This window comes from Anolis sagrei, chromosome 2 (genome assembly GCF_037176765.1).
Source record: "Anolis sagrei isolate rAnoSag1 chromosome 2, rAnoSag1.mat, whole genome shotgun sequence".
Taxonomy (NCBI): domain Eukaryota; kingdom Metazoa; phylum Chordata; class Lepidosauria; order Squamata; family Dactyloidae; genus Anolis; species Anolis sagrei.
Window position 1 is genome coordinate 282403782 of NC_090022.1, and position 11346 is coordinate 282415127.

At 40.8% G+C, this 11346-nt stretch overlaps 1 long non-coding RNA gene across 1 annotated transcript; it reads right to left on the reverse strand.

The window, feature by feature from the left end:
• Nucleotides 1-2144: 2144 nt before the first annotated feature.
• Nucleotides 2145-11058, reverse strand: LOC132766895 (uncharacterized). The gene is made up of 3 exons (XR_009630574.2): nucleotides 10882-11058; nucleotides 3807-3985; nucleotides 2145-2432 (listed from the first exon to the last, which is right to left on the reverse strand). It is a non-coding gene; the product is annotated as an uncharacterized lncRNA (long non-coding RNA).
• Nucleotides 11059-11346: the final 288 nt, after the last annotated feature.

Consider the following 11346-nt stretch of genomic DNA (forward strand, 5'->3'; position numbering starts at 1 on the left):
GTGAAGCTGTTTAAACAGGGGAGTTGACCGCTCCCTGTAACTTGCTCCAGTTAAGAACCTGGCTGCCGACAAGCCTCATGAAAAAATACAATAATGCTTGGTAAGGTGGAGGGGAGATAGACACAATCAAGGAAACCAAAGTCTTGTGTCTGCTAGACCAAAGCAGAACTCGGGGATAGTGTGACTTGGAGGTCTCTCATTCATGGGGTCACTATAAGTCGAAATCAACTTGGCCACACTTAACAACAAATAAAATATATCAAATTCTGGTGTGAACCTTCCCTATCCCCATTTATCAAGAATTAGCCTTTGAAAAGGACCGGGGGGGGGGGGGGGGAGTGCATGCCTTTCTTGGTCAGGAAGCAGCTGGTTGCTGTTTCTACAAGCTCCCATGAGTGATCCCCATTTCGACACACTTAAAATTGGGGCTCTATTGCAATTTCTCCTTGTGCCAGAGATTGTGTTCACAAAAAGATGAGGGGGAAAGCCAGCCAGTCAACAAGGAAATAGACCCCACCCCACCAATTTAAGTGGCTGCTTAAGTGGAGATTGCCAGGCTTTCATAATCCCTAGGTAAAGGCAAAGGTTTTCCCCTGACATTAAGTCCAGTCGTGTCCGACTCTGGGGGTTGGTGCTAATCTCCATTTCTAAGCCAAAGAGCCGGCATTGTCTGCAAACACCTCCAAGGTCATGTGGCTGGCATGACTGCATGGAGTGCGATTACTTTCCTGCTGGAGCAATACCTATTGATCTACTCCACATTTGCATGTTTTTGAACTGCTAGGTTGGCAGAAACTGGGGCTAACATCAAGAGCTCACCTCATGCCCCAGATTTGAACCGGTGATCTTTCAGTCAGCAAGTTCAGCACTTCAGTAGTTTAACCTACTGTGCCACCGGGGTCTATCACACAATTCCTACATAGCCCTTAAACTGGGCCTACTTATGGACCATGAATGCATAAATCTACAAGTACTGCTCCAAGTTTTCTTTTTGTAATTTCTGACTTATGGAAACCTAAGATGACCCTATCATTACTTTACGAAGCTTAGAGTGTTTTATTTTACCCTAGTACATTTTCATGGCTGAGCAGTGATCCAGCCCCTGCTCTCCAGAGTTGTAGTCAAACTCTCAAACCACTAGTAAGCGATAGGGTGCATTTACACTGTAGAATGAATGTAATGTAATTTGACACTATTTTAACTGCTATCCAATCATGGGATTTGTAGTTTGGTGAGTCACTGGCACTCTGAATTCCAGGTTATACATTCATAACTGTGATACAGGGTTTCAGCCAACAGCTTTATCCATTCATGGTTGGATAGAAAGTATTTGGTATCTGGGTCTTACGAATAAACTGACAAAGTTAGGAATACAAAGACAATATAAATAATTGATTAACTTTATTGCTATTATACATTCTGTTAATTAACTGCATCAATACTTTTTGTACTCTTTTTCACTGCCAAAAAAAGACACCCCCAGGGCTCAGAAGATCCTAGGGAGGCCCCTAGAAGGTGTGTGCATGAATACACTTCAGTTCACATCCTCTCCATTGATTTTCATGAAGCCCAAACACACCTATGGAATATTTATATGGCAATGATGGAAATTGATCTTTGTTGTTTGTTTGCCAGAGTGAGACAAGTTAGCAGTAATTTCACTCAGCACTTGGCTACACGATGAATGTGTACACAGCTGAGTGGTACAGATCTGAGAGCCAAAAATGGAATTATCCCTCCATTCTGAAGCTTATTCATCAAATGTCAATAGAGCAACAGCAACAGCAACAACAAAAACCCCTCCTATTCCGAACGAAAACAGCAGTATCTATTACCTTGCTAATGAAGAAAAGAAATGTTTTGATGTCCAAATGCTCTGCATGTTTAGCATAACATAAATGGGTTTTAAGATTTGTCTCCAAGGTTGCTACTACTGAACAACGCATGTAGAACGTTGCTACAATCAGTACATGGCCATTTTGGGAAGGGGATTCAGCATGTAAAAGGCAGGTTTGTGGGTTGTGGAGGAAGAGCATGAGATAGGAGATAGGACACTGTTCCACCTGAACAGAACTTTATGACCCACCTCCTGATTCACAATCTCAGCCAAATACAACTCAGGAAAAACAGAAAGGACCCCAGTGTGCAATTTTAGAACAGCAAACTATATTTTTATTTACTTTGTAGTCTTTTGACTCCATAAAAGTGAAGAGTTGTCTTGAAACACCGTTGTTGTATTCTCTTCTTTTCTCCTCCCTTCCCAAACCTGAACCGATGGCTTCTCTAGCAGTAGCTATTTAGTGTGATAATGGCGTTTGACGGATTGGATACAAACACCATTGTCACACTCCACAGCTCCAGCAGGAAAGAAGATCCTTAAGGGAGATGCAACATGGGCAGCTCTAGATTTATAGAAGTACAACCGTGGATAACTGCAAAAATACAGAGAAAGAATCAGACATTTAATGCGGAATTACAGAAGAAAATACAATAGGGGTGACAGCTGTTGTGGGGTGAAGAATCATAGAATCACAGAAACATAGAATCATAGAATCATAGAGTTGGAAGAGACCTCATGGGCCATCCAGTCCAACCCCCTGCCAAGAAGCAGGAAAATTGAGTTCAAAACACCCCAACAGATGGCCATCCAGCCTCTTTTTAAAAGCCTCCAAAGCAGGAGCCTCCACCACACTCTGGGGCAGAGAAAGTATGCTTCATGGCTGCAGGCACTCCAAATCACATTTTTGGTGCCTCTGGATCTCTCCAGCAGTCTACAAAAGCCTCCTAAATTCACATTTTTTGTGATTTTCTAGAACTGTTCTAAGCCACATGCAGACGTGGCATGCCAAAATGCCACACCTGAGAAAACTAGTGACTTGAAGTAGTATGGTGGCATGGCTATGTCAGAGGGTATGGGTGAAAATTGGCCCTGCCCCTGTGCAGTTTCCCACCCTGCTGAATATTAAGAACTACGATATCAAACTGCAATAATTTGATAATGTAGATGGACCCAAAGTAACTTTTCCTGGCCCACCCCACTGTCCTCCTTGAAAGGTATCATAGGTCCTTCTAGGTCCTTCAGGATGACTATATGGTGGTTTGTTTGTTTTTTGGTTGTGTCAGGAGTGACTTGAGAAACTGCAAGTCGCTTCTGGTGTGAGAGAATTGGCCGTCTGCAAGGACGTTGCCCAGGGGACGCCCAGATATTTTTTGATGTGTTACCATCCTTGTGGGAGGCTTCTGTCATGTCCCTGCATGAGGAGCTGGATTTGATAGAGGGAGCTCATCTGCATTCTCCCCAGATTCGAACCTGTGACCTGTCAGTCTGCAGTCCTGGTGGCACAGGGGTTTAACCCACTGCGCCACTGAGGACTATATGGTAACTTCTGAGGAAAGCATAAAATAGCTTCACCTGGAGTATCTAACAAAGTGCTAGAGAGACCACATTCCCCCAGATCCAGGATTCCAGTAATGTGGGTCTTACATCATCATTAACATGATCTTCATCATTATAATCTAGAATTAAAATTTATTAGCTAATTTTGAGTAAACATTCAACATTTTGTGAACATTTTGTATGTTTGTTTGTTTTTAGAAGATTCAAGAAGTTACTGGGGGAGTTTTGTATGTTTCGTGGGTTTGGTGTCAAAAAAAAAGTTTCTGGTGCCAGTACTGAAACTTTCTTTTCATTCAAACCATGAGAAATATCAGCAAGACCAGCCTGAACAATGCTAGGTAAATTTCTTAACATTATGTATTATGTGTGGTCTACAAAGTGCAAATATCACTTTGTATGCAAACATTACCTTCAATGGGAGCTGGAGCAGAATAAGTGAGGAAAGTGCCACTTATTGAATATTGGGCCTCAAAGCCAATGTGTGTCCAATCTGGAAACGTTTCAGGCACGTTGAAGAATTCACCTTGGCTTTCTGCATTGGTCTGAATGGATCTCTTAGAAGAGCCAATCACTGGTTCTTGAGACACACTGTTGCAAACAGAAAAAAAGAAATGAATTCAAAAGACTGGAGATAAGAACATTATTGTTAGGTTGCTCCCCCTTCCTCCACCTCCATTGCTTTTCATTTTCATTTCAAAAGGCCTTTTGAAAAAGGGGCCAAGAGCGAGCTGTAACCAGCCTGATTAAAACGGTGTGGCAGGTGTAGGCAGTGTCTAAAATGATTAGTTTTCTCTAGAAATTGGCATTTCATTTCACTAAGTACCTGCTTCTCGTTCCTTCCTTAATGAAGAGAAACAATAAAAAAAATGTTCAATCAGCATTTGAAAAATGAAATAGAGAAACTTCCTGGGGAAGTAGAAGGTAATATTCTTTTATTATGTAGACGATGTGGCCTGCAGAAGGCATTGGGATGGCAAGAAATATAACTCAGGGTATTCTGGATGTAATAGTTCTGAAACAAAGATAACTGAGGAAGGCTTTTCACAGGAATAGATGCATGAAATATTAAGGATATGAACTTGGTCAAAGCTTAGCATTGTGTGGATTGGCCTCAGGGTCCCAACTCCAGGTACTGGCTTGCTTGCATTTGTTGTTGTGTGCCTTCAAGTCGTTTATGGCTTATGGAAACCTTAAGGCAAATTAGCATGGGTTTTGGGGGGGGGGGGCTGAGCCAAGATCATTCAGTGGGTTTCTATGGCCAAGCAGGGAGTCAAATTCTGGATGATGTCGTTGACATGGTTAACAAATACTTTGTTGCCCTTCTACATTCGAAACTGAACTCTTGCCTAAAATGGTTGCCAGACGAGATGTAGCTTGTGATCTAAAGTGGTGGGGTGGGACAACACCTCTATAATAAAGTTAAAGGCTGTCTGGGCAGGGTGGAACAAAGAATCCCACCGCTGCCACCAATATAGCAAAGTTGAAGATATCTAGGGCAGGGGGGAACAACGAATCCCACCTCTGCCACCAAAGCAAGGGATGAAAAGGTATTATAAATGACCGATGTTGCTTGGTAGATATAACTGCCACCACCTCAGTTTCTATTGGCCTGAGGAACCAAAGGTGTGAATGTGTTGTAGGTAAGGTGTGTTTGAGTTCTTGATTCTTTTATTGCTTCTTCACTGTATGACTGGACCTTAAAATGGTTTGACAGAGTGAGTTCTGAGGAAATGGATAGACTGAGGCATACACCAGTTAAAAGTGAACTATAAAAGGTTTATTGATCTTTAAACAAATATCTACTCATATAATGAGCGGTACAGAAGCGTAATTCAGTTATAGAGACTTAGTTACTTAAACAAGTAGTTCCACTGACAGTAAAGCATTTATCAACTGTGAGATTCCTTAAACACACTGCTCTATCTTTAGAAACAGTAACACTTGGGGAACAGACTCCTGTCTGTCTCCCCCACAGGGCAATAAACTCCCTTACACTTTCCCTAAGTATAATCAGACAAGTCTTTCTGTTACTGATCCTATCAATACAGTAACCCTAGCCCTTGTCTGTCTGCTTATTCCCTCTCTTTAAGGCTCACTTTAAAACTTTCTTTCCCTGTCAGATTCCTACTGTAGCTTCCTATCTTAAAAATCACAACCACCTGTGTCCCAAGTCAAGACACTTCTCTCTCTCAACCGACTCCTCCCCCAATTGCTATACCCAATCAGGAGTCGGCTTGACTCCTCCTCCTGTCTCTGCCTGCCTTCCAAGATGACAGCTACTGTCATGCAGGCTTCGGCCTTGTCGTCTTAAAGGTAGATTCCACTACAACCCCCCTTTCCAACCATGGACCAACAAGTATACCCCATTCTTACTTATGGCTGACAATGTACTGTGATGGCTATCAGTAGATTAATCATCCCATAGAACTGGGAATTGCTTTCATTGAGAGGCAGCCCAGACTATCCTAAGCTTGACATGGTCATGGTACCTGTACTGGTTTAGTCACTTGTCTGCTTCCTTCTTGTACAAAGCGAAACACTAGTCTTTGAAGGTATATATATATACATATAGACACAGAGTTGAGTTTAATTGAACCCCGACATTGCCTTTGCCTCCTCTTGGCTCTCATATATAACATTTTTGTCCTTGTGCTGCCTAAGTTGTACTATGATGGAAGGGCAAAGAAAGGGAGACTGCTTTTATCTGTGCACATCCATGAAAGTAGAAGACAAGTAAGTAATAAACATAGCTATTCTGAGCGTGTTAGGTTTTGACTTCAAGATTCATCCAAATTCTCCAACATTTCAAGGATGAAACCCAGGATGCGTGCAGTGAAGCAGCAACAAAATGTGGTCCAAATGGTAAACACACAAGATAGGAAAAGTTGCAACAGATTGCTTTTGCTTTATCTTACTGGGAAGGGCAAGATTCTGTCCCACTCTACATGCCTTCCTGATGAGTTAACTGAGTGGAAAATACTTTTTTCCCACTTTGAACACAGTTTGCAGCAAATGAAGTAAACAGAGAAGAGAAGGAGAAAGTGGGAAGACAAGAAACAAACCATGGCATTTTAAACACAGCTGAAACACTGATGACCCTCATGCCAAACTAGGACAGCTGGAGGGTAAGCTGACCTTGTGAGCATGCTTTGAGGTCAAACATGCCAAAGAGAGAAAATTCATCTGGTGAATGATGTTAATCAAGAAGCAGAATCAACACAACACTGGGCTAGATGATCTGTAATTGTCATCATATGATTGTTTGGTTCTTCAGAAATGGGATAGATAAAGCAATGCAAATCAACAAATTGCTAGTTTCCTACAACCAGTGACTATTAATATAACTGAAGCAAAGGGAGGGGAGAGAATCTAATAGCATCTTTAAGACTAACATTTAATTTTAGCATAAGTTTTAATGAGTATCAGTTCATTTCCTCAGATATGTTGGGTATCTGAGTGAATTCATATCCATGAAATCTCATGCTAAAAAAACAAAACCCAAAATCATTGTTGCTAGATTCCCACCCCTTCCCTTTTTATGCTGCAACAAACTAATATAACTATTTCTCTGGAAGGATAATGCTTGAATTGCAAGAAAATAAATTCTGGAACGTGCTGTAGAAGAAATTAATAACGGTAGGTGGGTAGTTCAGTGGGTCCTCAAACATCTAGTTTTGAACTACGTACCTCTCCTCAAGGGAGACAATGCCTAAGAGTCGAAAGGCACTGGATACTATCTGATCTTGGAAGCTAAGCAGGGTTGGACCTGGCTAGCACTTTGATAGCAGACTATCAAAAATCAGGTGCTGTAAGTTATATTTCAGAGGAGTCAACTGGCAATGCTACCTCTCATTACCTTTTGCCTAAGAAAACTCTATGAAGTTCATGGCATCGTCATAAATCTGCTAGAGATCTGAAGGCATACACAAGACACACAAAGCTAGTTATCTAGGGGAAAAAAAGAGCTGAGAAAGACAAACAGAAGGCACTGAGCAGCTTGCGAGACCCATAGCACTGCCAAAGCATGGCTACTAAAGGAGACATTTGGCATCCTTTAATGGCACACGATGGAGGCCTTCGCCAAACACAGCTTGGCCTGAAAGTCCTGAGGGCTCCTATGCCACTTGGCTCTGTTGTGCCTGGCTCAGGGGTTGCACTTCCTGTACCTCATTGCCTGGCAAAATGATAAACACCATTTGGAATGGCATTTTGAAGGAGAGGAGAGTGAATGGGAAGCCAAAAGGAAATCTTTGGCAAAACATTTGAATGCTTGTTGTCACAGAGCGAGGAGTAAGCTTTGTAAATAGTACACATCTAGCCATGGATGGGACAAGGCCCAGGAGCAGCAAGCCAGTAAAAAGAGAACAGGAATGGGATTTAAAAGATGAGAGAAAGGGGAATGGGACTCCTATCCATAGAAATTCATTCCCAAAAGCAGACCTCTAATTCTCTAGCATTTCACAGATGAAGATCAGGGTACATGTGGCTAAGAGTGTGGTCAAGATGGCAAAGGTTATTAATGAGGTACACCAGATAAGTCAAGAAGGGTTGCAGAAGTTTGCTTTTGCTTGAGTCAACAGGGAAGACCAAGATTCTGATTTTTCTCTCCTCCTACTTGCATTTATTGAATACAAACTGGTTTTGTACTTGGAGATTAGTTTGCACCAATGGAAATAAGACAAAGAAGTGGAAGGAAGGAAGAAGACAAGATCAAAATGGAAACATTTTAAAAGTGAGATGACAGAGGATTAATGGGGATTGTCTATGTCAAATTGGGAGAGTTGGAGGGTGTCAGGTTTGAAGGATAAGCCCCTGGCTTAAGTTCTGCGCATGTCCTGGCTCAGAAGCCAGTTCTGTTTCTCAATCTTCAATCCTGGATATAGTACAATCTTATTTCCTGGTTATATTAAAACAAAGAGTTAAACATGTGCCATAAGAGGAAACACTTTTATCAACTGAAGGGGACATACATATTTGGGGTGGAAAAGATTCACTAATAATTGTGCACAGGCACCATCATCATTATTGATTATGAAATGCCTCAAAAACCAGCAACAACTTGGCACTGCACCAAGCATACAGAAAGTTCTGACTTAATTGCAGTCTGATTTAGAGAGGCAAATATTTTATGTACACATTACTTAAACCTTGAGAACTGGATTTAACAGGACAGATAAAACAGATAGTTCTGCAGACTCTTTTTAAAACAAGGATTGAGAAAAGGAAATAGAAGTATATTTGTGAGTCAAGAATATGGAAGTTAAAGAGGAAAAGGGGCCACATTGACAACCTCATCACATTAAACTCCTCGTCCTTCAACACTTCCGTTATGCAGCCAGCATGGAGTCCGCCTGATCTCACTTCATGACACGTATCTACTTCTGGCGGGGCTTAATGCCGGCTATGTTGAAGAAGCGTTGGAGGAGTGGGAAACCTGAACACGGGATATTACCTGTGTTTAGGTAGATTATCATGGGGACAACAGAGGATCATGCTAGAAAACTAAAATTTCTGGCATGTGAATGGGAAAGCAGGTGGTGATGCAAAGCACTAGGAGACAGATTTGGCCCACTGCCCCACAATTTGCCCTGCTGCCCTACAAGTCCCCTTCTTGTCCCCTGCATCAAGGACCACAAGGACCACAAGGTGATGAAGTCCTGAATCTCACTCAGATTTCAGGAGGGAAAGATGGGATAAAAATCTAACAAAGGAACAAAAAAAAAATTCAGAAACCAAACTGAGGAAGCAATTGTGGATTTTTAAGTAGATCCTGTGAAAGTTATTATAGATTAAAGCATCAGAAATGCCTCCAGCTCTCAATGTCTCCCCCACAGACACATACTTCTCCATTTACTTATCTCACCCAAGGTTTTACCAATCTTATTCTGTGCATTTGACCCACTCATTATTTTATTTCTTCATCACGTTATTTTGCATCTGTTTATTTCATTTTCTGTTATTTTCTGTATTTTATTTTGATGTTATTTGCTGTTTGTACTTTATTTTATTTTGTTGTACTGTAATTCTGGGCTTGGCCTCATGTTAGCCACCCTGAGTCCCCTTTGGGGAGATGGTGGCGGGGTATAAATAAAGATGATGATGATGATTATTATTATTATTATTATTACTATTATTATTATTATAGGCTATATGAACCTTGACAAAGGAGACACTGATGCTGTATTGGTAGTTAAAATGGAGGGCACAACAAACTTTTAAATGCGGCCAGGTATCAAATAGAAAATGTTAAAGGGCTAGCACAAGGATGGATGGATAGTAATGCACCCTTAATATGACAGAACTATCTTTTCCATTTTTATCAGTAGCCACCTGCACATTCTCTAACTGTCCCAATTTGACAGGGGCACTTCTTTCAAACTTCTGTTGTCCGACTTTTAAAAGTGCTTTTAACATGTCAAGTTTCTTTCTCTTCCTCCTCCCATATTTTCTCTTTATCCTCACCTTATGTCGATTGCTAAAAATGGAATTCAAAGTAAAAAATTTGGGTTGTGCCCAATTCATTTAACCTGGGGAAATGAGAAAAAGGGGTATAAACTTGCCCTTCTTTTCAGTCTCATGCAGAACCAAACCACTGCTCCACCTCTCTTAGCTTGTGTTCTTCTTCACTGACCATAATCTTGGTCACTGGTATCCCAATTTTGATCTGTAAAATGTTGGAGGATCTATAGCTGTTATTTAGGAGTCACTTTGCAGAATGCAGAAAAGGAAACATCCAAGACTGTACATTCTTTGGGCTTGACATTCTTGTAGAAATACATGATCATTAGATGAAGAAATGGCAAGGGAATGGCATGACATTCAGCCTGCAAATTAGTTTTGGCAACCTTGTGGCAATAAAAGCCACCTTTCCTTTCTCCCATCCCCATAATCCTGTCTTCTCCTTCAGTGGATTTCTGAACATGGAAGTTCTCATTGTACCAGCAAAAATTACTATTTAATAAATATAAGCCACATAGAAGAAAGAGTTTGAAGAAGTGGTTGACATTTGCATAAATTTAATTCCCTCATTCTCCTCATCCCCTCCCAAAAAAATCATTCTGTCAGTATAATTTAGTTTTGTTGACTAAATGTACTGGAATTATTAGTTATTCCACACACCTAGCCCTGCATTGCATTTTCAGAATTTGTTCCAGTAATATGTTAGCAACCAGTATATTGGGGAAAGTAACTACAAACACACACAATATCCCACTTTCTCTTTTTTATATATTTTTATGGCTTATAAATGAAAAGATACAATTCTGAGTGAGTTTACTGCTCAGTTGCACTTCATTGTCCACACCACTGGACTGCTGATATGGGTTCAAATAACTGAAATATTACAATTTACAATAAACCTATGAAAGTAATTTTGAGGTGGGTTACAATATTGCTAAAAACAGATAATTATCTAAAACATTCGATAAAATACACATATGTTGAAGGCATATATACTCACCCACCCACCCATGGAAATCACTTACCATCCCACATAACTGGAGCATGCTCCTATTTTGTTGTCTTGCTGTTATTTGCTCTTTAAACTTCTGTTGCTTTTGACTTTTCCCTCAAGTGCAAAACATCGGGTTTCTGTCTCTGATGGTCTTAGCTACAGTACTTTGACGGGCTTTCAGTGAGTCTGTTTCCAAAACTGACCTCCCCTTGGCCTTTATGGGCTCTGGAGTTTTTAAGTAAACAAGCCAGTCTGATAAGTCACATTAAAATATTGATCCGTGTGGTGTGGCAAAAGTGAGAGTAGTTGGCTACATATAGGAACCAGTTCTCCCCAACCTCAATGAAACCACCTTGACTTTCCATTCAAGGCGGAGAGATAACAAAGGGATAACAAAGCATAATGATCAAACAACCACCCCTTATTTCAAAAATAAGGACACAAAAGGCGCAATTATGTAGAAATTACTAATTGTGTTGACAAGACAGGGGCAGCT